The 25,082-nt window shown below is 47.0% G+C and overlaps 1 protein-coding gene across 1 annotated transcript in view; it reads left to right on the top strand.

Moving 5' to 3' along the window:
• Nucleotides 1-7,054: 7,054 nt before the first annotated feature.
• The window catches only part of OCRL (OCRL inositol polyphosphate-5-phosphatase), a 1,330,750-nt gene continuing 1,312,722 nt past the window's right edge, over nt 7,055-25,082 (top strand). Inside the window, exon 1 of the mRNA XM_069612981.1 lies at nt 7,055-7,118. The gene's annotated coding sequence lies outside the window, so the exon portion shown is untranslated. The remainder of the gene's footprint in view (nt 7,119-25,082) is intronic.

The following is a 25,082-nucleotide window of genomic DNA, read 5'->3' as shown; positions in this document are numbered from 1 at the left end:
GGCCAAGGCACCTAAAGCATGTAAGCAAATTAAAAGATCTAGCATATTTACTAGTTAAGCGTAGAATTGCCATGGGATGGAAGGCATGCAATAGACCTCAGATAGAAAAACCTCCAAAAATGGGCTGAAGCCGAAACAGCAGTATGGCAAGAAGCGGTAAGCAGGGGAGGGGAGGAGGAAGCGGAATCCCTAACGGCCGGCCTGGAAACACTTAGTAGCCACACTATATGGGCCCGACCAGGACTCAGGTGAAGAAGCTGGAAAAAGTACCCCCGAAGTAGGAACAGAGGCAAATTAAGAAGTGGAGTATGTGTGGCTGGGAGGGAGGGTGAGGGACAAGCAACAGACATAAATGCAATTTTTCCTTTGTAACAAATGTTAAGCATGAATAGCCTGTTGTAAGTTGTTTTGGTTGGAAATAATAAAAAATTAATAAAAAAATTGTTTTAAAACTATCTTCAATTAACTGCTGAGATGAAATGGTTGAAAAAAAACACATTGAAGCAACAATAAAAACCCTCTGGGATCCTCATCAACCCATAAGTATAACTAGAACATGCAGTAATCCTGAGTCCCTGAAACTTATATTTGTGTATATTAAATCATGTAGCGATTTCCACAAAGTGCTGAACATAAACTAAACGTTACTGAGGAGAGGACGAGTCATGGAGGGAATAAGAATACTGTGCCCCGCGACCAAACGCTGGCACAACTAGCCCTAATGTGAACTGAAAAAGCAATGGAAAACTGGGGTAAACAAGCCCTCTATATGTTCTTTAAAATAAATGGCGTAAAAGCAATACAACAGCTCTGTCTCACGGGGTATAGCATCCGTAACTTCCGGCTGTGAAAAATGTATATTCAAAAGCATTACAGTACAAAATCTTTGAATGGCAGTTTGCTTTTCATCAGGGGCAGCTGTACATAACTTCTTTAGAGGTGCTTACACCTTGAGAACAGATTACCTGTCACGTACACTTATCACAAATCTCAAACTGATAGGGGTACGGGGTGCTGACAAGGGGTTGAGACTCTCTGTTAATACAAATTCAGTTGCTGGACAATTAATGGATGCCACTTGTTGGCTGGTGTTCAAGGACTTAAGTGAAGCAATGATCAGGTTGCGAGCATTCTTAAGATAAAAAGATGGGGGCATCTGTCCACTGTTGGTTAGAGGGGCCTTTTTCTCTCCCTTCTTAATGAGAGCTTTGATGGCCAATATCTACAACCATTCTCTGCGTGCAGAATCACAACAGCAAATCTAATTTGGAGCTTTTGTAAAGTAAAGCCCAAAGCGCCCGGTGCCACCATAATCAGGAAGGCAGGAATCAAAGAGCGCATTTATCAGGGCATTTCAACCATCCCCAACCTGAGACTACACCTGGCGGTGTGTGCAGCACATCCCGGACCACACACCAGCTTAAACAGTCTGCCACACACTACAAAACTTAGCCAGCCTTCATGTCAGACAAACAAAACTTTGCCACTTGGCACCCTGCTTCAGAATTAAGCAATATTGAAGATGCTGCAAAAGTCACGCACGCTTCCCACGAGCCACACACCAACAATCCCCACACAAGGGAAATCTATGCCAGCAGGCGTCTGTGCACCAACATGCAGCTGTCTGGGCAACTAAATGAAAATTACAAGCACTGTGCCCTTTATATACACACAATACACACATTCTCACGGGCTACGCGACACTGCAATGTTCTTAAGCAGACGACTGAATCAAAGAGTATCACTGGGCCCGTACAACTCTTTCCTTCACAGTTAAGAACTGGAATTATTTTGCTCGTACCCACTGAAGGTGCGATCATGTCTACAGTCATGTCTACGGGTTGTAACGTCCCACACAAGGGCACTGCAAGCACGTGGATAATGGACCACTTTAAAAAGTAAAAAAGCAACCTGGGATTTTGCAAAGGTTTGTTTACTACATTAAGCTTCCGCTAAGTCCACACGTGCACTGTCCCCTAGGGACCGGGGACCGTCGAAGTGCTCTTCCAAACTAGCAATCAAAATATATAACAAAGCAGTGCCAGCAAGAAAGCAATTATATTTTTTTACCATGCCTTTTTTTTTTAAAAAAACATTTTCTTGCTAACACTACTACACTCTACAGCAGTGGTCTTCAAACATGTTTGCCCCATCCCCCCCCCCCCCCCCCCCAAGTAAAATGCACCTGATATGGGCCCCTCTATACACATGAACTCCAAAATGTTTGTATCGGTTGTGGATGGTTATCGCCCACTGGTGTAGAATGGTGCCCCAAGTGGAGGTGTTGGTGTCAAAACACCAATTTCTTTCAAAAGCATTGCTTGCAATAACTCAAATTAGAGGGCAAATATTTGTAAACACAGCAGTCAGAATTATTTGCTACAGCGAACTTGACCAAAGGTGTTGGATATTTATTTCCTGCAGTAACGTTTGACATATAACAATTTGTTTAAGTACAACAACTTCTGAGATTACCATCAATGCAGTCACTTACAAGTTGGATAGTGGCATACTGGAGAACTATTGTGAAGGGTGGGTCTGTCCTTCAGCAGCCAGTCTGTCACTATTGGGTTCAATTTTTGCAATAGCCATCCACATGTTTTCTTCCAGCTTTGACTGATGTTTAGCGTAGTGGGCTTCCATCTATTCTGGCCAAGTCGGATAGCTTGTTGAGTTTTTGGGGACCAGCCTTCTCGCTTATCATTTTTTTCCACTTCGAGGACCAGGCAGGCTTCCCATTTGTGCCTATGATATGCTACTCCCTGTGCAATAAGTTCCCCCTGGATGACTGCCTTCATGGTATCCCAGGTCTTTGCCAGGGAGGCATCTTCATTCGGGTTTTCCCTGAAGAACATCTGGATCAATTTGGCAATGGAGTCACTTAGTGGCATTTTATTAAGCATGGGGTCATGTAGAGTCCATCTGCGTTGAGGGCTAGGGGTCGGGTCATGCGCCAGAAGCGGCACGGTTACGGTAGCGTGGTCAGAAAGGACTGATGAACACCCCCTCAACATAGGTCAAAATCTGTGGAGATGTCAGCAAGAGATAGATACTCGAAAAGGTTCTGTGCACATAAGGGTAAAAAGAAAAGTTGGTTTCGGTGGCATGGAGCACCCACCATGAGTCTCCCACATCCAAGGTTCTGCGGAGGAGGCTGATAGCGAGCTTGAAATCTGGGGGGGTATGTGGAATGCTGATATTTTTGCGTTCATAGCCAATTATGTGGTTTTTGTGCCTTGCAGAGAGGTTTAAAAAAAAAAAACATTTAGTTTTTCAAAGAGGTCGCCATAGTAAGCTAATAGTACAAACCAGTGTGTATCACACAGAGGATCTTCTTTCAACCTGTCTACACCCAGGAGAAAGTGTCGCCCTTTGTTCCAAAGTTCCTAAACGCAATTTAAAATTGAAACAAAGCACCATGTTCAGCTCCCATTCCTGCACATAATGTGGCAAACAGACGGGTTCTTGTGGGGTGCATCTTAATAAAATGTACCATCTTTACAACAAAAGTCATTACCTCAGAGTCCATTCCCCATTTTGCGCACAGGCACAGCTTCCCGGTGTATCACGCAGTGTGCTCACAATATATGTGGAACTACTGCTAATACTTTTACTTTTAACCCAGCTCTAGTACCACACATTGAAGGCGCACCATCCATGCAAAACACACCTTCAACTTTAGGCAGTGGGAACTTAGTTAATGTCAAAGACTACAGATGCAGTTGCTCCACCCTAAATTGTTTTTTCAATAAGAAATCCTCCAATATTTCTTTTCCATGGCAGTACCTCACATAAGCAATCAAATGTGGTTCTTTTGAAATGCAAGTGTCCAAGTGTCCTCATCCAACTGTAGGGCAAACTGACTGTTTCAAGCGCAATATGAATTCTGTACTGATATCAGACAGGTCAGCGATGCAGCGGAAAATTGCCGTGTCAGACATGGGGCTACTTGGTATTTCTCTGATGCACCGTCACCAAGTATTACCCGGTTGACAGCGAGAATTGTTGACAGGATTACTTTCTCAGCATCTGTAAAAGGTTTTACATGTTTGACCAGATAATGTAAGAAGCTTCCAAAGCATATGCAGGTACTGAGGCCACATTTTTAACAGTTTCTTTTTGCTTTTGTATGCCTTGCAGCTGCAGTACAAAGAAATCCCTGGTCTTTTTTACTAAATCGACACGCCGCCTTAATTGTGTTGGCTTCCGGCTTGCCAATGTAGCACCACAAATCATACACTGCAGCCTAACCTCTCCAGCAACTACGATACAGGGGAACCCAAAGTCCAAATAAGAGACATCATATTTCTGTGTTTTAGCATTTATTTTGACTGTTTCCAACTCTACTACTTTCCATTTGAGATTCCGACCATCTTTGGGCACTAAAAAAAAAACTGATTTTCAGCAATTTCTGTATTTGCTTTAAAATGCAGAAATACCACATACTGCCCCCCTCCCTCCCCACCCACTCAATCGAACCGCCAAATTCCCCACCCACCACCACCCCCCATCATTCCCAGACATACAATCCAAAACTCACCTCTGCCTCCTGCGACAACTGCGCTGGGGCTCACAGTGCCTATCAGCCCCCTGCGCGCACTCGTGTGCAGCAGAGGTTTGACAAGTATGATAGTTTGATTTAGAGATTTAGAAAACCGATCTGTGCAGTCAAGGAGCGGCCTTTCTAAACCAATCTCCCCCCCCCCCTCCTAGGTACAGTGAAAAAGATAGTACCAACAATCCATCTAAAAAAAAAGGAGCCTGAATCTATGAAAACATTGCAAACCCCAACTTATGTCACGTTTCAAGTTTTCAAAAATTAAAAATGCCTCAGAAGATTTAAAATGGCAAACATCATATGCAAAGATTTAAAATGAACCATGTGAAAAGGATGGGGGAAATTTTTTAAATACAAAGTCCACAAAAGATTGAAACAAAGGCAAACACCACATGAAAAGACTCGAAAAGAACCAGCTTGGGGGAAGAAACTCCCCAAAAAATGGGTCAGAAATACTGTTTGGATAAAAAAAAAATAAAAAAAAATTACACCACATTGATACATCTCAAAAGACCCCCTGTTCAGATGGTAGAGTTTTAATCTTTTTTTGATGTGTGGTCCCGGACTAGGCCACAAAAAAAAAAACACACCTGGATGCACATTGCACAGGGCCGATATAAAAACACTTCTACATAGGGAAAAGAAAGCCTTACCTGCCTGTGTGACTGGGTCAAGTGCATCACTGGATTTTTCTTGTTGGGACACAGGTGGTTAGGTTGACACATCATGACTTGGAGCGATGCCACTGCAATGAAAACAGTCAAGGATACATGGGTTTACTGGAGACTTCAAAATTAAGATTAGATGAGCAGGGGTTAGCGCTTGGGTGTTAAGCATCAGCTAGTAAAGAGGACCCAACACTGGGAAACCAGGAGAGTACACACGAGACATGAACTTCAGTACTGCTCCAAACTGGACACGAGAAAGGACCAGCCTCAAAAATAGGTTAGAAATCCCCAACTGTGACTCCTGACTTTACCTTTAACATTGTCCCATCACCCACAGCAAAATACAGTTGTTTTTAAAAAAGGCATTCTTACCGTCGGCAAGTCCTACTACTACAGATGACAGGATTTTTTTATGGTACCACTGCTGCTGGGCACTTTGCTGTCCTAGATGGCATGATCGAGCCAATTTGTGTTCCTGCAATTGAAAGATTACAATAAAGAAATATCATAGACATACCAGATTGACTGTACCAATATTTGCACACTACACTCTGCCAGTCAGCTGACATCATCCCCCACACACAAAAGGGACATAGGGTGCAGGGTCCTACCGGGAATCGCCAAAATTCCCTATAGCCAGTCCACCCCAGCTGACAGCGAGCAGTCAAAGCACATAGCTGAAACCGTGATTCATGTCACAGAGACAAAAAAATGATACAGCATCAGCTTGTTATATTTTACCCTTTCTATTCCCTGCCTAGATTAGTTGAGAAGTCCAGCCTGCTGACATTCCAATCATTCATCTACATATCTCACAAAGAATCCGACACTGTAGCACTTAACCAACCGAGCTAACTTTCGGAAATAGAGTAATAGCCATTCAGCTTTTGCTGCGGCCACTGGCTTCTCTACAACATATGGTTCCCCATGCAGGCGAAGGCCTGGCACCCACAGCAGGAAGATACACATGAATGAATTTCCCATTAAATCACTTCTATGGCAGCGGCGCACCCAACGTACTGTTGGTAATGCAGTGATTTTAGTACAAGGGATGCATAGACTTGCTCTATAGTAAATGGCTACTGAGGTAGCTCAGCAGGTAGACAGACCATTGCTGAGACGTTACACATGCAAAATATAATTAGGTGTAATGATATATTGCTTTGTTTCTTTTCATGTGTTTAACCAAAACAATAAAAACAAAAAACGTGTTGATCTAATAACTTTTTGCAATTACTTATAAAAAAAAGGAAGTGCTATAAATTGTGTGGCCAAGGGATGGGTTGGGCTATTTCTGCCCCTGTAGAGAAAACCAGAAGTTGCCACCCACGAACCCAGTTTAATTTTCTAATAACTGCTGTCAGCACAACGAAAGCATTTATTTCATGTGACTAACTTTGCCGCTCAGTGCTGCGAGGCAGTGCATTGAGCTGCAGCGCCGTAACTCGCTTCTGTTTGGGCGTGGAGGAAGTAGGGCATGAGGAGAATATCAGCCAAGACGACACACAAATATCCTCTGATGCTGAAACCAAAATCAAAATATGAAAAACAAACCCTCCGGCATCTAAACAGACCTGGCGCTTCCAAACACTTCCGAAACGTATAAGCGCCTTAAAAACACACAATCAAAAATAAATACCGGTCCATGCACCGTAACGCGTCCTACTTCCTCCATGATTCTCTTCCTACGTGAACATGTCACGACGACTTAACAGAAAACGTGGCCTACGTCATCACGCTGTAAAAGGCATTTCTGAAAGTGTCGGCAAACTTTTAAACAAATATACAGTGTTATCGGGCCTCATCGGGACTTTATAAATGTGATTGATAATGAAAGCACTATAAGGCCTCCCTTTACGAAACGCTCATGTCCTGATTCCAGGCAGCATCAGGTGAGTGCATTCGAGCCAGTTTTTCTAGTGAATTTGATACGCGTTTCTTTTAACTTAGACGTTCTCACCCCTTTGTTGTTATGTTGGTAAGAGGAGCCCTTCTGCAACCTCTGGAAATGCACGTTGAAGCTGTAATTCGTTGTATGGTACTTATCACATGTCGAAATTAAACATTTTAAGTACTGGACATTCTAAACATCTGGTTTTGAAATTACACAGGGCAGCCTGTTGTTGATATCATAGACACTAACTGCTCTGAAGCTCATTTACGGTACAGTTCAGCCTCTGGGATGCTCGCAGGCGCAGTAAATGCTGTACAGCTACACACAGACACTGCTCCGGTGTAAGTGACTACATATATAATGTACGTGCGGGCTAATGATTGCAGACGTGCACTGTCTCCATCTCCAGTTCCAATGCCTACTCTGAAAGAAATGATTCCGCAGGTCTAATGACTGCAGATCCAGTACTTTCTATGGGTCCAATGACCATTCAGTGGATAATAACTGCAGGCACCTGTCTGTTCTAGGCTAACGGCTGCAGACACAGAAACCCCACCCCTATGAATATCGACAGACACAGCGAGTGGGTGCAAACACAATACCTGCTCTGCAGCCAATGACTTCTGATACAGTGCGTCGTACCTGCTCATCGGCGACATCTGAGAATACTGCAATAAAATGACGGAAGTGTGTAATGAGTTTTATAAGAAGTTTAATACAAGAGCACCCGGAGCCTAACACCACCGGGACAACCTCCTAAGCAAGCATCATTCTAGAGTCTGTCTCCATTCTCGAATCATGTTACGTATACAAGTTCTATGGCCATACATTCTACCAACATTACTGATTAACCACTATAACATCTTAAAAACCAAACGATTTAAGATGGGATGGAGTATACAACGGTATAGGAAAGGAAACAAAAGTAGAAATGGATAAAGTAGAATTTACATTTCTTTTAAGATTATGCAAAAGGATACATGAGAGCACGATTATTGACCAATACTAGTAGTAGAGATCATTGTTAAAGTTCTGACTCATTCTCCGGTTTCTCTTCGATAGTCAGCCATTAATAACTTCACTTCTTCTATCATGGTGACTATTCACAGATTCCTTTTTCATGTGGTCAGACATTCCTTGGTCGTTGCCCTTACTGGTGCTTGGTCTCTTGAAAGTATCTTTGTTCATGTGGCCTGATGTCCCTTGGTTATCCTTACTTGTGCTTGGTCTATTGACATTTTTTTCTATTCTCACAACGTCATTGCATGACCATCTCTTCCCATCCTCCAACACCACTGATTTGCCATAATAACTCTTTACTCTCTGTGGCGATCTGAATCTGGATTCACCTTTCAATGTTTTCCTGGGTTCTCTGATGCAAACCCACTCTCCCTCCTTGATAATCTTTTCCTTCACTCCATTCCTGCGGTCTTAATAGTTTTTGTATTACGCATGTTTCTCTTTCACATTTCTTAATATTAGGTCGACATCCAGCCTTACTTCACCTGTGTCCATGGACATCCAGGCAGGTCTCAGTCGATTAGATGCAACTCTGCCACGCATCATGGTGAATGGTTCCACATTCTTAGTGGAATGTGGAGTTAACCTATAAGCACACAGGGCTTCCTTGAGCGTTTCTCTCCATGGAAGGGATTTAGCTATGGCCAACTGAATCACACTTTTTACACACCTATTCATCCTCTCTACAAGTCTGTTGGCAATAGGATGATACAGCAAAGTTGTTATATGTTCAATCGCTCTATCCTTCAAGAATCCTTGGAATTATAATGATGTAAATTGAGACCCATGTCAGACATTAACTCCTTGGGCTCACCTTCTCTGTTGAAGACTTCAATTCAGAAATTCAAAATATTTTCACTGGTAATACTTCCTTCCGACTCTACCCACTTTGAGGTGTAGTCTACTAGGACTAGGATGTATATTTTAACATTATCAAGATTTTCATATGGCCCCGTGACATTGATCGCCAACTTGGACCATACACTGTTGGGAGCTTCTACTGTTTGCAGTGGTGTTTTCCTTAGGTTCTTTGATTTATCACTTGCGGCACATGCAGTGCAATTCTTAACAATCTCTTCCACCTCTCTCCACATACTCGGCCACCAATAGTTACATCTTACTCTCCTCTTGGTTAAACTCCTTCCTAGATGTCCTTCATGGGCCAGAGCAAGTATTCTGCTTCTTACTTGCACAGGAGGAATTATTCAATCACCTATATAGATGTGTTCTGAGTCCATTGATAACTCCTCCTTGATTTGCACAAAATCTCCCAGACTTTGTTCATACTCCTTCCAATCACCAGCTATAGCTTTTGTGATCTTCACTTGTTCTGGATCTGGGTCAGCCATATTTTTCCATTCTTCCTTAGCAATGCCGGGTTTATAGTGGCAATGATATCGTCATCCATGGACTCAATTGCAGTTCTGTGGATCAGCTACCAGGTTTTGCGTACCTGGCGTATAGCATATGTGAAGATTGTACTGCATTATATCCAAAATCCAACGCCTAATCCTTGGTGATATCAAGTGGGGTGCCTTAGACTGTAGAACATGCACCAGAGGCTTGTGGTCAGTCTTGAGAGAAAACTTAGTAAACCCCATATTAGATTTCTAAAATGTTCTAGAATCCACTTCACCCCTAAGGCTTCCCTTTCTATAGTAGAGTAGTTCAACTCTGCCCCTCTCAAAACTCTTGATGCAAATGCAATGGTTACCATACCTTTGTCCTGAAGCTGTTCCAGTACCACTACTAGGCCAACTTTACTGGCGTCTACTGAAATTATTGTTCTCCCCTTGCAGTCAAACATTCCCAAGTTGGTGCTTGGTTAATGGCAGTCTTTATTCGTTCAAATTCACCCTTGCATTCATCTGAACATATGTATTTTGCAGACTTTTTCGTAAGATTTCTCATGTTCTTGGTTTTATTTGTGTAGTCATCCACAAATTTAGAGTAGTATTCTGTCATACCTAAGAAGCTTCTTAGCGGATCTTTGTTTTCTGGTTCGGTAATACCCAATATGGTGTTCATTAATTCTTCTTTAGGGTTAATACCCCTGGCATCAATTGAGGGTCCCAGATACGAGACTTAGTCACATTTGATTTTGCATTTTTCCAGTTTTAATGTCAGACCACTTTTCTGAATTACTTGTAAAACCCCCATCAGTCTCGCATCATGCTCCTCTTCATTGCTGGTTGAAATCAGAATGTCATCTTGGAGGCAGTGTACGCCTTCCAGGCCTCCAAATAGCTGTGACATCAGTCTTTGAAACACCACAGCAGCTGAAGCAAGGCCAAAAGGCATTCTTTTAAAGATGAATGCACCTAAAGGAGTGACAAATGATGTGAGACTTTTTGATTTTTCTTCTAAAGCAATCTGATGGTAAGCCGAGGACCAGTCCAGTGTACTAGAAAACCTGGCTGGTTTCATAGTTTTTAATAATTCACTTATATTCGGGAGAGGATGCCTGTCTATCCAAATGTTTCTATTAAGGTCTCTCAAGTCCATGCACATCCTTATGGTGCCATCAGTTTTCTTTACTAACACTATTGGGGCAAGCCATTCTGAGCTCTCTATGGGCTCGATTATGTTCTGCTCACAAAGACGTGCAAGTTCTTTTCTCAATTCTTCCTTTGTGCCAATAGGAACACCTCGAACCCTGTGCGCTATGGCTATAGCTCCTTTCTTGAGAACTATCTTCTGCTGAAAATCCTCTAAAAGTCCAATCTTTTCACTAAACACTCTGGGATATTGTTTTGCCAGTGCAGCTTTAATGTCATTGTTGTCCTTTAGTACACTCAGGATAGGAATTTCTTCTCCCGGGTTGATTCTGACTCGCAGAGCAGCTTCCACTTCCCAACCTCCTACAGATGAGCCATTATTTGCTATGTACAGTCTGCAATATGTTTCTCTATCCCGGAACTTCAACTTGATCCAAGTGCATCCAATGATATCAATGGGGGTCTTTCCATATCCCGTTGCTCTCACCCCAGTACATTGTATCTCCTGCAATTTGCCAGACAATACCTCAACAAAGGTTTTGACATCCACCATGGTGTACAGGGATCCAGTGTCCACCATGATGGACAAAGATATACCATTTATTTGCATGTTCACCCATGATCCCCTACTCTGTTCTATCGAGGAGACGGTGAGTATTTGTACATGTGCATTTTCTTTACTGACGGTCAGAATGCCGTCTTGTTCATGACCCTCCTCAATGGCTCTTACAGTGTTCCTTGGTATTCTGCTGGCAGAGTCATCTGCTGACTCTGCCCATCCTACCACGTATATTTCTGCAGACCTTGGCAAAGAGTCCTTTGTGACCACATTTGTAGCACTCAATAGCTGCTGCAGGGCATTCCTTATCACTATCGTTGTGTCTGTACCATCCGCATTTCTGACAACGGCTTTGATTTTGGTTCCTGTATCCTGCATCTCTACCTCTTCTCGAGTTAGCTCTTGAGTTGTTAGTGGTCATCATCCTCACCATTGCCACCAGAGACTCCTCTAATTCCTCTTTGGGCTTATCTTGAATCATTTTGATCGCCTTATCTTCGGTCTTGTCAAACCTTTCTCTCATGTAGCGATCACCAAGTTCCATACTCCTGGCTATCTCTATTGCTTGTTCCAGTGACGGGTTATTAGTTTGCCACAATCTCTGTTGCATGCGTGAGTCAGCTACATTCATCACGAGTTGATCCTTTAAATATTCTTCGCCACCGCCAGTGAAATTGCATGTGTACATAAGTCCTCTGAGGGATGCAATGTAAGCATCAATCGACTCGCCTTTCAATTGTCGTCTAGAAAATAACTTGTATCTTTCCAATACAAAGTTAGTTTTGTTGCCTAAAAGCTTGGCGAGTTTCCCTAGTGCACTCTCACACTTGCGGTTATTGTCACCGGAGCCACCCTCTGCGTCATCAAGATCAGGAAGTGCTCTGAAAATTCTTAAAGCTTCTGGCCCGACGCAGTTCAGTAATGTGCCTTCTTGAGATCATCATTGTATTTATTGCCACCAATAGCCCTCAAGTATACCTGGAAGCCATCAATCCATTGTCCCAGGGACACGTAGGATTTCCAGGGCATGGAAGAAATTGCACTGCTGCTGTGACATGCTGCATGGTGATAGGATACTACGTTAATTATCACTGTTTTATTTGCCATCTTCTAAGGTGTGGCTGCAGCTCCAAAGATTGATCCTAAGTAAGAAGGGATCATAGGTGCCCCTTAGGGTGTGGCCCAACTGTAGACTGTACTTGTAGACAACTTTAAATGCACCTTCTATTTTTCTGTTTTCTTCTCTTACTTTTAATATTGGTTGTATAGCTTGGTGTTGTTTTTCTTTCTTCAGCTTGCATGAAAAGTTTTAGATTGTGGCACTTATCTATGGTGTTGATTTGGATGCAGGGCCAAATTTACATATACTGCACTCCGTACGCATATGATCCTCTTTCGGTATCCTTTAGCAGCTTTGTCATCGCTTGTTTCTATTTATTCATGCAGTTCACTCTCTGTACACTAGTATTTCCTTTCATGTATCTGTTCATGTTTTGTCATTAGGTGCTGTTATTACAAAGGTGGTGCCCGTTCGTTTCAATAGTTGACTCCCCCTCCTTTATTTTTCGAAACTTCCGCTGTGCAAACAGTTCACAATCCTTCGGTCTGCCAGCTGATGCGCATATTGATACACTCCATAACCCGGTTGCTATGGTTACACGTCAACATACAGCAGTGTCCCTAAGATGGCCGCCACGCCATAGCACGCTTTAGGGTTCTTTACTCTCAACAGTGAGGCCGTTGAGACTTCATAAGACGCTGTGCGCTCACGTCATGCGGGTCAGTACTTTCCTTAATTTACTCTTCTTTCTTATATATACATTGGCGGCTCACCTCGCTCACTCTACGTGGACACTTTTCGGGCAGGAATGCCTTCAGTTGTTCCATGGTGGTTTCTGCTATCTCTGTAACTGTCCAATGCTGGGTAGTGCAGGTGTACAGCTTTCCAGTCTAACTCATGGCACTGGACAAACTCGGGGGTGGGGAGGGGCTCAATCCGCAAAGTTCCTCGTCGCCAATTGTAATAAAATGACGGAAGTGTGTAATGAGTTTTATAAGAGGTTTAATACAAGAGCCCCCAGAGCCTAACGCCACCGGACAGCCTCCTAAGCAAGCCTCATTGAAGAGTCTCCATTCTCGAATCATCTTACGTATACAAAGTCTATGGGCATATTCTACCAACATTACTGATTAACCACTATAACAAATGCCTGGCCTGGGGCAAATGATTACATACGCAATACCGGTTGTGGGATACTGATTCCAGTCACAGTCCCTGCTAATCTATTACAGACAGAATACCTGCACTGGGCCTTAAAGCTACAGACAACATCTGCTCTGCACAGTACGTACCCTGCGGCTAACGATTCCAGTCACAGTATCTGCTCTGGAGCTAATGGTATTTAACATAATAACTGCTCATGAGCAAATCTGGGGTTAATGACTGGAGAAACAGTAAAAGCCACATGCACCCTTTCCTTTTTATGTGTCCTTTCCCATTCCTAATTCACCTTTGACACATCGAACCAATATCTCTTAAATTAACGTACAGCGTAAAGAAGTGATCAGTAGGGCTTTAAGTGGGATAAGAAATCGAGGGGGGTGCCCTCATTTGGGGGGGGTAGCTTGTGGGATGGGCGTGGCCTTCAAAACGTACACAAACCATAGTAAGGTACGCAAACATTTTATATATTTGTACGCAAACATTTTATATATTGGTATGTGTACCTTACTATGGTTTGTGTAGTATGCAAGCCATCTTTTATAAATATATTTCTATGTTTATAAAAGATGGCTTGCATACTGCACAAACCATAGTAAGGTACGCACATAAATGTATAAATGCTTACATTTATATATTTGTTTGCGTGCCTTACTATGGTTTTGTGTACTTCAAGATGGCTTGAAAAGTACATAAACCACAGTAAGGAACGCACACAAGTATATAGCATTTATATATTTGTGTGCTTACCTTATGGTTTGTGTACTTTCCAAGCCATCTTTGTTAAACATTTCTATGTTTATAAAAGATGGCTTGAAAAGTGCACAATTCAATCCATCTTTTATAAAGCTTTCCCGATAGACAAAGCCTGAGGCGAATTTGTCCATCAGCAAAGCTTTATAAAAGATGGCTTGAATTGAGCACTTTCCAAGCCATCTTTTATAAACCTCGAAATATGTCGAGGAGTCCACAGGTTCGCCGAGGGTTAAAGATGCCAGCCAGAGCATCGCTGTGGCTGCCTGGCACTTCTGTCAGCTTGCCTGACCTAATGGCGGGCGCATCTGTTGTGGTGGGACGGGAGGGCCCCGGCAGGGCCCTGGCTCAACCCCACTTTTGGGAGACTGCCGGGGCCTGGCCCTGGCGGACCCTGGCCCACTTAAAGCACTAAGTAGGGATAAACCATCCTGCCGTGATTTTCAAAACGTCTTAGGTGCAATTGATGGGATGTTCACTCATTTCACTTTCTCCAAAAAGGTTGTGAACCCTGCACAATGGAAATTTAAATTTGTGCATCATAGTTGTGCACATTGAGGTGCTATTTTGTAACCAAATGCACAACTGCGCAAGGCAGAGGGTGGAAAGGTTATTTTGGGCATTTTTAAGTTATTCCTGATTTTCAAAAGAGGTGCACTTTTCAAAGCACAGTGAAAAATAAAACATTTCCCTGTGCCTATTTGGAACATGTGCAGAGGGATATAAAATGCATGTGTAGGTCACTTGTGATCCTCTCATGCAATGAGTGAGTGAATTCTGTGTGTGAATAAACAAGTGAATGTTGAGTCTAATAATGTGTGGGTGTGTTCGTGCTGGCCCAGGTAGCTGATTTTGGCTGGGAGGGCAGCACAGTAACAATGCACTTGGCATTTTCAACAGTAAGAACACATGTAACCCCCTCTTGACCCCAACACATGTAACCAACATTGCACCCAGTCCTGTTAGCCCCCCCACCCAAAGTCCATATAGATGGTTCTCTGTCCCAAGTTTCTGTGAGTGGCCGGCTCTGTCATCAGCTGTTGTACGGGCCCTTGCACCGTTTGAGAACCCCCCCCCCCCATAGTCCTCGTCTCCCCTAGAAACTTCAGCCAAATCTCCTCCCAGCTTCCTGTGAAGGTGCCCTCCCTAAGTAGAGCGAGTACTCTCACCAGCCCCAGCAATATCATTCAACTCGGGCACCATGCAGCCCAATGTCTCAGTCTGAGAGCAATCCTTGGTGATCCCCTTGAATCGAATAGATCACCCACTCCAGTGCCACAAAGTTCCAGATTTTACTAACCCATTTGTATTCTGTGGGGGCAGCTTTTTGTTTCCATTTGTGTGCCACCACAAGCGTTGGCGCCACTATCAGGATGATGTATGTCTTTCTTCGTGCTTTCGAGGGTAGGTTTTCCAGAACCCTGCCCATTCCCAGCATGGCCATCCCTGTGTTGTCTGGCATCTGACTCTCAAAAATACTATTAATTGTTGCACAGGTCATGTCCCAAAAAGGCTGTATGACTGAGCATTCCCATCAGATATGCTTCCTCAATCCCAGTTCCCCACATCCCCCCCAGCAGAGCACTGATGCTGTTGGTTAGAATTTATGAAGTTTTTCTGTAGTGAGATGCCATTGGACCATAATTTAACCCACATCTCCTGAATCTGGATGGCCTGCTTTGGGATATCTGCCCATAACCGAGTCCAAAGTTCCCCCTCCAGCAGCTGCCCCATTGCAGTTTCTCACTGCTCCATATAGCGCCATGCCTGGCTCCTTGCCCCTTCTGCTATAATCCCATATAACACTCCTACCAAATGCCTGTTTCCGTGTCTATCGGTATGAACCGTTCAAAGGGCGTGAGATCCCTTTTGGCCGCTGACCTGACCATTGGGTTTGTAAGCCAGTGCCCCAGTTGAGAGTAGTGATACCTCTTCCCCCCTCATCTATCCCAAAGTCCTGCTTGCACTGTGCAAAGGACTTAATGCCCTGACCCGAGAACATGCCACCTAGCTTGCGGCACCCAGCTGCCTCCACCCATTGAAGGTCCCCCTTTTCCATACCCAGTGTGAAATGGGGATTCCTAAACAGCGACGTCTGCGGGGAGGGGAAGGTGGTCAAGTTCAACCTACACACCAGCTCATACCATGAGTCCCACACTAGAGCCCCTATCCTGCAACGATACATGTTTGCAGGTATACCCCCCTTGGGTCTCCACAACACATCGTCCAGCGGTGAGGCCACCACCGCTTTGTCCATTCGACACCAGACCTTACCGCGATCGCCCCTGAACCAATCCCGGCTCACTCTGATTGAAACTTTTTTTTTTGTGAAAACTTTTATTTTTGTTGCCAGAGGCAAATGACATACACACACAAAAGAGCAGCAATGCAAGGACAATGAATAATCAACAGAATACAGTGGCACATATGAACAGTGAGAAATAGTCACGTGGGGAATGCAGCATTACAGAGCATCTGGTGTCGAGGCACATGATAATGATGATTACGGTGAGTTGTCCACCGAGGTGTGGGAGTCAAGGTCATTAAGATAACTGTTAAAGGCAGTCCAAATGTTTTTAGGCCGGGATCGGGCCGGTAGAGTACTAATGTATTCCTCCTCACAGTTCCGAGACCAAGTCAATAAGTTCAGCCATTTCTGGAAGGTAGGAGGAGTGGAGCACTTCCAGTTCTATAGAAGACACTTTTTGCCGATTACACAGCACACATTTAAGAGTTTAGCCACCCCTTTGGCCTCCTCATCCCGCCATGCCCCAAATAGTACACCCAGCGGGTCAGGCTCAATGACAGTATCGCAAATTTCTGACAAAGTTTTCAGGACCTCATCCCAGAATGGGGTTAGCCGCGGGCAGTCCCAGAACATGTGTAAATGGCCCGCATCCTCTGCACCACAGCGAGGGCAGAGCCGCGGGTCGGAGCGGGCGAACCTGGAGAACCTGCGCAGGATGTAGTATAACCTGTTCAGTAGTTTATACTGTATAGTGTGGTATCGAAAATTCAGGGAGACCCTATTAGTGTGAGCGCACATTTTCCCCCATAGTTGATCCGTGAATTCTACCTCCAGTTCGGAAGCCCAATCTTCCCGCGCCCCAGAGAGCCGCGGTGTAGCAGTCGTGAGAAGGAGTTTGTATAATGATGATACCACCCCACGGACCCCACCCGAGTTGCCGATGTAGGAAATCACAGGGGAGTCGGGGTGTTCGTTGGGAAACTCAGGCCACGCGTCACAGAATGCAGCGCAGAGTCTGTAGTATTGTAACAGTTCCATCGGTGATCCCGAGTGGCCCGGTTTCCAAGTCTGTGGTGTTATGAATAGCCCATCCGGGTAGAAGTCTGTTAGGGCTAGGTAACCCAGGGACCGCCAGTGTCGTGCCAGGGCTATGTCGTTCGTGGGTTCCAACCCGGGGAACTGCCAGGCGGGGAGCCACTTATAGTATGGGCGTTCCTCAATGCCTGCAGCAAATATCCGCCTCCAGGCCAATAAGGTGGTTCGGACTGGGTCTATGGGTGAGTCTGGCTCATATCGTCAGTGTAAAATTAAGGTAATTATATTGGTGCCAGAGGCAACAAGGGTTTCAAGCTTGACATGCGGGCGGGGGGGGGGCCCAGGGTACCGGTAGGTGGCAAACTGTGCCTGCGCTGCGATCCAGTACCGCATCAGATCAGGAGCAGTGAACCCGCCTTTCTCATAGGGAAGAGTCATGGCAACCCATTTTTTGCGTACTGCCCAGAATGCCACAGGAACTGCGCGCACAGCTTGTGTAAATCTGCAAAGTACTTCTTGCCGGGCCATACGGGGACATTTGTGAATGTGTACAACAGTTTGGGGAGCAATATAATTTTAACCAGTGATAATCTCCCCGCTAATGACAACGGGAGAGAGCGCCTGCGCGCTATCTTGGTTTCCGCCATTCTGCCGCGCCCAGGTAATTGTTAGCTAAGAGAGCTTCTTTGGTTAGAGACACCTGAATTCCCAGATATTTAATCCCGCCAGGGGACCAATGGAGCGGGTACTCCTTGCTAGGTTGGATCGTGGAGCCTGTGAGGGGGGAAGAGTTTTGGTATAATTGATGGTGAAGCCAGAGTATGTACCAATATGGGTGATGTCACGCAGAATAGGGTCAAGGTGGAGGTCTGGGTCTCTGACGAACAGCAGCACGTCGTCTGCGTAGAGTGAAATAATTTCGGGGGTACCCTGTAGTCATATCCCTTTTGCGTGAGTGGCGCTCCCTGATCCGCCATAGGCTCAATGGCCAGTGCAAACAGGATCGGGGAGAACGGGCATCCCTGGCAGGTGCCTCTGAAGAGAGGGAACAAGGCGGATGTTTGAGAATTGACATGGACCCTGGCAACCGGGGAGGTGTACAGTAGTCTGATGTATGCTATCATCCTAGGCCCAATGCCCATGGTCTCCAGGACCAACCACATGTACTTCCAGGACACCATATCAAAGGCCTTCTGGGCATCTAGGGTGACCGCGACTGCACTTACATCTTGATTGATTCGTGCCATAACGTTAAGAAGCCTCCTGATATTATGTGACGTGGATCTCCCGGGCACGAAACCTGACTGGTCGTCGTGCACCATGTATGGCATCACAGGTAAGAAGCGGTTAGCGATCACCTTGGCAAACATTTTTGTACCCAAGTTCATAAGTGAAAGGGGCCGGTACGATCCACAGTTATCGCTAGGCTTACCAGGCTTGAGCAGGACCGTAATAACAGCCTCGCGTAATGTCGGGGGGAGGGATCCCAACTGGAGAGACTCATTCCACACCCCGAGCAGTTGGGGGGCCAGTATAGCCACATGCTCCTGATAGAATTCCGCTGTTAGCCCGTCGGGGCCTGGCGCCTTTCCTTTTGGGAGACCGGAGATGGCCTCTTCTATTTCATCCAATGTAACTGGGGAGTCTAATTGGTCTCTCGTAGCTGGGGAGACGAGAGTGGTGGGAATCCGTTCCAGGAGCTCCCACATCTGAGAGTCACTGTTTTCGGGGGGCTGAGAGTATAGTTCAGAGTAGAAGCCTATGAAGACCTCGAGGATATGTTGATCGGACCACTGTGTCGTCCCCTGACTGTCCTTAACACAGGTAATTTGGGATTGGCCCCACCCCTCCCTCGCCAGAGCGGCCAGCGTTTTGCTGGGTCTGTCACCCTCGCCGTATCTCTGTGCCGTCTGTGGGCGGCTGAAGTACTGGACTTCCCTATTAGCCTGCTCATTGAAGGTCTTGAGCTCTTCCCTGATCTGGAAGAGAACACCAGGGTCAACAGAGGCCGGGTGGGCTCGCTCCAGGTCCCGTAGTTTGGTCTCAGTGCGGGACAGGGCGGCACTTATGGTTTTGAGGACTCCCGAATCCCTAGTGATGGACGCACCCCTGATGAAGGCTTTGAAGGCATCCCAGCAGACCCCCAGGGTGGTGGACGGTGGCGAATTGTGCTCAAAGTAGGACTGAATGTCAGCAAGGATGTCCGCTCTGAACACAATGTCCTGCAGAGCGGCCGATTTGAAGCGCCATGTGTTAATGGTGGGAGCCGGTGTTCCCAGTTGTAGGGATATCGCAATCGGTGAGTGATCAGACAATGTGCGTGCAAGTATACATGTTTCCACAACCCTGCCCAGCATAGGGCCGGACAATAGGAACAGGTCGATCCTGGAAGAACTGTCATGCACTGATGAGTAGTAAGTGAATTCCCGCGTTTGCGGATGTAATGCCCTCCATGCATCGTGAATGTCGAGCGTCGCGCAGTGGGTCAGGAGTCTACGCGCTGCGCTTGGCAGGGGTCTGGAGGCTGTGCCAATCCTATCCATCATGGTATCAAGAATGAAGTTCATCTCCCCACCCCAAATGATCTGCACACCCACGTACCCCAGCAATATGGATACCACCTGGTCAATAAATTCGGGAGAATCAACATTAGGGCAATAGGTATTCACCAGCAAATAGTCCCTGTTGGCAATGGCACAATGCAACACAGTGTATCTCCCCTCCGGGTCTACGTAACACTTGTGGAGAACAAACTTAAGTGACCTATGGATCAATATCAATACTCCTCTGGCACGAGTGGAATATGAGGTAAAGTATCTGTGAGGCCCCCAGGTTGGCGCTATACTCCTAGCCAGTGGGCCCGTGGAGTGCGTCTCCTGCAGGAGCAGTATTTTGCAGCCATGCCTGCTGGCATATGCCATAATCTTGCGGCCCTTGGTGTAATTGCTTAGGCCCCGCACATTCCAGGACATTATCGTTACCGGCATTTTAATGATTTAAAAAACATACACTTAACCAAAGAGCCCGTGGAGTGCATTTCTTGCGTAGGTAATTCTTGCGCCCTTGTCTAATGACGTGTGCCATAACCTTTGGATCCCCGACCCAGTAGCTCAATCCCCGAGTGCTCCTAGACATCGCAGTTATAGGCATCTCAGAAGTCTAATGTACATCCCACCACTGTTGTCGTAGTCCTGATGTGAGACTGAGCCATCTCGAATGCGAATGCCCCAGTGTAATGCGGTCTGCCAATCCGCCTCTGCCTTTTACTTTAACATTTCTCCAATCCCCAACAATACCACCCTCACTGCCCACCCCCAACTTGCAGTGTAGATCCCCCACCCCCCAATGCAGGTGTCACCATTTGGACCGACTCTCCCCAAGAAATAGAGGTCGGAGGGCGAGATCCAACAGCGATACGCCCCTTTCAATGCCCAACAGGAGCCAAAAAGCAGTTACAACCAACAAAACATGAATGTTGCAATTGCAGTAAGGTGTGCTGTTGCCGTGTGGGTGGCTCTTAGAATATCATGCAGGACAGCGAGGGCTGTCAGAGACAGGTTCTGCGGTGGACGGATCTTATGACAGGCCCCCATAACTAACTGCAGGGCATTGTGGGCGAGGCAAGACAGAAGAGTTCTCTAGGGCTCGTGGCCAGTTCGATGCCCCATGGGGTCAGAAAGATCAGTGTCAGCCGCACCCGGGTCGACTCTCCGCCCGACCGGGTGTTGAGGGAGCCTGGTTCGCTGAATTTGCAGTACGTTGTTGCCATGGACACGTTCCGACTCTCGGATTGACTGGATGGGTAAGTTTCTTCCGGGTAGTGGCTTGCTGGGTTAACCATCTTTGGCGCGATCCCCCGCTGGATTGCGAAGCAGTAGGTGCGCCTCAATGAATTTCACTGCTTCGTCCGGGACAGTGAAGAAGTATAATTTGCCATTGTGTGTGATTTTGAGGCATGCTGGGAATAGGATGGCGTACGGAACATTGCGTTCTCTAAGCAGCTTCTTGACTCCGATGAACTGGCGCCTCTCCTGCTGTACCGCAATCGAAAAGTCTGGAAAAATCCTAATAGTGTGTGATTCAAGGCGCAGGTCTCCCTTCTCACGTGACAGGTGGAGGATGAGGTCTCTGTCCCGATATTTGAGAATCTTGGCTATAATGGGCCTAGGGAAGTCGCCCAGCTTGGGCCTTGGTGACAGAGCTCGATGAGCACGCTCAACAGTGAAGTATGGTGACAGAGCCGGGTTACCCAGCAGGTCTTTGAGTAAGGCTTCCACAGCATCCTCCATGCGCCCTTTAAGAGCATTCTCAGGGACCCCTATAATGCGTAGGTTATTTCTGCGGGAGCACGATTCACGGTCGTCACACTTTGCTTTCACATTCTTCATGTCACGCGACCGGGATGCAACAGTGTTCTGCAATACGTGTATTTCGTCCTCATTTGCAGATATCCGATTCTCAGCGTCAGTAATTCTGGTCCCCGCCTGATCCACCAGCGTTTTTAAAGAGGCGACATTAGCGTTGATGTCATCCAGATTCTCGTGAAAGGAGGCAACAGTTTTGGCCATAGATTCCATGAGCGTGGTCAAATCAGGAGACGTGGCGGTGGGATGACAGTCAGCCTCTCGCGCCTCCTGTATGGATGAGTCGTGACCCACCTCCCTCCTAGGGACAGCTTTGGCGAATCTATCCATGGCTCCCCCCTTGGAGGTCCCCCTGGACTTGTTTGGCATTGCTGATTCCGCCCCAGGAACGGCACAGACCAAAGGTGTAGTCACTGAGGAAAGGAGCATGGCCCGTAGACCGAGGGGCCAGAGGACAGATGTTGCTATTCCAACAGCAGCTTGGGAGGCAGGTTCCAGTAGAGGTGGGGGCAGGATGGCCACAGCCGGAGTAGTAGTGTGGGGCTGCCCCTGGGTCCAGCAGAGGGCGGGCGGCGGCCCCTGGGGGCCAACAGTTGCAAAAGTTGTGTTGTGGGGGGGCACACCCCTGCACAGGTGAGAAGCAGGGGTCCAACCCGCAAGTCCACGCTCCATCAGGAGGCCAGTCACTGCAGAGCAGATGTAAGATGGGGGCCAGTCGTACAGTGTTCACGGGGCCCACCAGGCTGTGGATATTAGGCAGCAGGAGGGTGCAAGCTGCAGACTGCGCCCATGCAGCGGGGTACGCGGGCGTGTCGGGAGTCCCCCAAGGGAGTTTCTTGTGGCCCACACTCCAGGGCGTGCAGGCCGGGCACCACGGCCCGGATCAGCAATGTGGATGGGCTCCGCGGCCCCCGGGAAGCAGCGGGTCAAGCAGCAGCAGGGGGGCGCTACGGCCGCCCGAGTGGGACCCCTCCCCCGCACCTCACCTGAATGGCGCAGTCCCCGGCGCCTGCCCGAGGCCCGCCGGATCACCCCCGCAGCCCAGCCGCGGCTCAGTCACCCCGCGTGGATCTGCAGCGGAGGCTCCCACTCCGGATGAAGGATGAGGGCCGGGGCACGCTTCCGCGTTGGCCCCAGCAGGAGACTATTTGTGGTATGGTGTGCCCAGGGGGGGGCGGCCACGGCCGGCGGCGCAGGCACAGTGCCCCGATCGGACAGCCCAGCAGGGCCCCCAGGGGGGGCGGAGCATGCAGGAGGTGCGCCCCGCCGCTGCACAGTGTGTCGGGCCTCAGAGAGGAGGGGACAGGGACCGGGGCGATGCCGCGGCCCAAACAAGGCTTTAGGCCACTGCAGATGGGGGGGCCCGTCCACGGGCTCCCAAGTCCAAATCGAGCCAGAATTTCGCAGGCTGCAACCCAACACATAGGGGCAGCAGCCCAGCTGCGATATGAGTGCACAATTCGCCGGTGAACGCAGATGCAGGCAGATGTCAGCCGGGCCCACACGGAGCTCAAGGGCTAAGCAGCCATCTTGGGCTGCTCCACAGCGCCACCCCCGGCTCACTCTGATTTGAGCCGCAAGGAAATAGAGGCAGAAGTTTGGCACCCACAGCCCCCCCCTAGCTTCTGGGAGACATTAGCATCTGCATAGCTACCCTGGTTCTCTTCCAAATAAATGATCCCACATGTTTTTGAATGGTCCTGAAGAAACCCTGGGGAACCCCCACTGGCAGGGCCATAAAATAGTACAGGATTTTTGGCAAAATCACAATTTCAAGGGCATTTATCCTCCCCATTCAGGATATTGATAAGGGCACCCAGAAGCCAGTGCAGCTTTTCCGCTAAAGGCGGGTAGTTAGCACGGTAAAAAGAGCAGCCAGAGAACCAGTAAGGGGGTGGTCACGTTTAATAACTCTGACGTGTGGGCATTTATTTTTAACCCTGCCACCTCCCCAAAGAGAAGTACCTGTGAGATACCTGGAAATGAGGTTTCTGGTTCTGTGATAAAGAGGAGCATGTCATCAGCAAACACTGCAACTCTAAGCTCCTCATCCCCAAAGGGAATACCCCTAATATCCAGGGAGGCCCTAATGCTGGCCAAGAGCAGCTCCACGTGGATGGCGCATAAGAGCGGGGACAGCAGGCAACCCTGCTCAGTGCCTCGTGTGACCGTGATCCTCTGGGAAAGTTGCCTGTTGATTGCCCGTCTCAAGGAGGGAGTTCGGTAGTTGGCGCTTCCCAATGAAAGGAATTTGGAACCGAATCCCATAACTTCCGTGGTATGGAAGAGGAAAGGCCATTTGAATGCCTTCTCAGCATCCAACACGAGTATAAGTGGGAGGGGTTCTAGATGATTTACTTGTTCAATCAGATAAAAGACACGCCAAATGTTATCCGAGCTCTGCCTATGCTTAATAAATCGCGACTGGTCAGGACCAAGTTTGGGGAGGAGCTTATCCAGGCGATATGCCAGAACCTTGGTATAGATCTTTGTGTCTAGATTAATAAGGGCACTTTGCCGGAACAAACCTCATAGTGACATCCTTGCCCGGTATTGGGAGCAGCACAACCATGGCTTCTTCCATTATCGATGTGATGCACCCTGCCCCCTCCCTATCTCCCCTCCAAAAAAAGAGTTGAAGAGCTGGCCTAAGCGCAGTATCTGTGCCTCTCTAAAGGTTTTGTAGAAGCACGCTGCGAAGCCGCCAGGCCCCGAACCTTTCCTGATGGCAAGCAGCTATAGCCACCTTTACTTCTGGATTAATGTCTCCCTCAAGTTCTTCAAAATTCTTGAGGAGTGATCTTAGGGAGAGGGCACTGGGACAGGTGTTCCCTCCTCTGGGTAATTTGATGTGTACAGAGATGAATAATATTCTGTGAAGACCGAAATTATGTCCGGTAGAGCAGTGCTCTTTTGCCCCCCACCTTTATTTTAAGGATTGTCCATAACGCTTCTTTTTTCCTAATCAACCCCGCTGACAGGCGATCCGCCTTATTGGCTTTGACACAATACCTCTGTTGGAGGTAGAGCAATGAACAATCTGCAACTCTAGTCTGCAAAACATCTAATTGGCCCCTAATCAGCCAATATTTACTTTGCAGTGTACTCTCAGCGTTATTTGCCATTCAAGCCATTATTTGTTTAAGTTTAGCTTCCAATTCCTCCTGTAAGAGACCTAGTTGTTTGTGCCTCTGGCACTTCATCGCGAGGAGCTCCCCTCTCAATCTAGCCATAAACACGTCCCACACCACCTGGTCCCGTACA

This window comes from Ambystoma mexicanum, chromosome 5p (assembly GCF_040938575.1).
Source record: "Ambystoma mexicanum isolate Mex_15411 chromosome 5p, UKY_AmexF1_1, whole genome shotgun sequence".
Classification (NCBI taxonomy): domain Eukaryota; kingdom Metazoa; phylum Chordata; class Amphibia; order Caudata; family Ambystomatidae; genus Ambystoma; species Ambystoma mexicanum.
The sequence above is the reverse complement of the archived record's forward strand: the minus strand, read 5'-3'. Positions and strand labels throughout refer to the sequence as shown.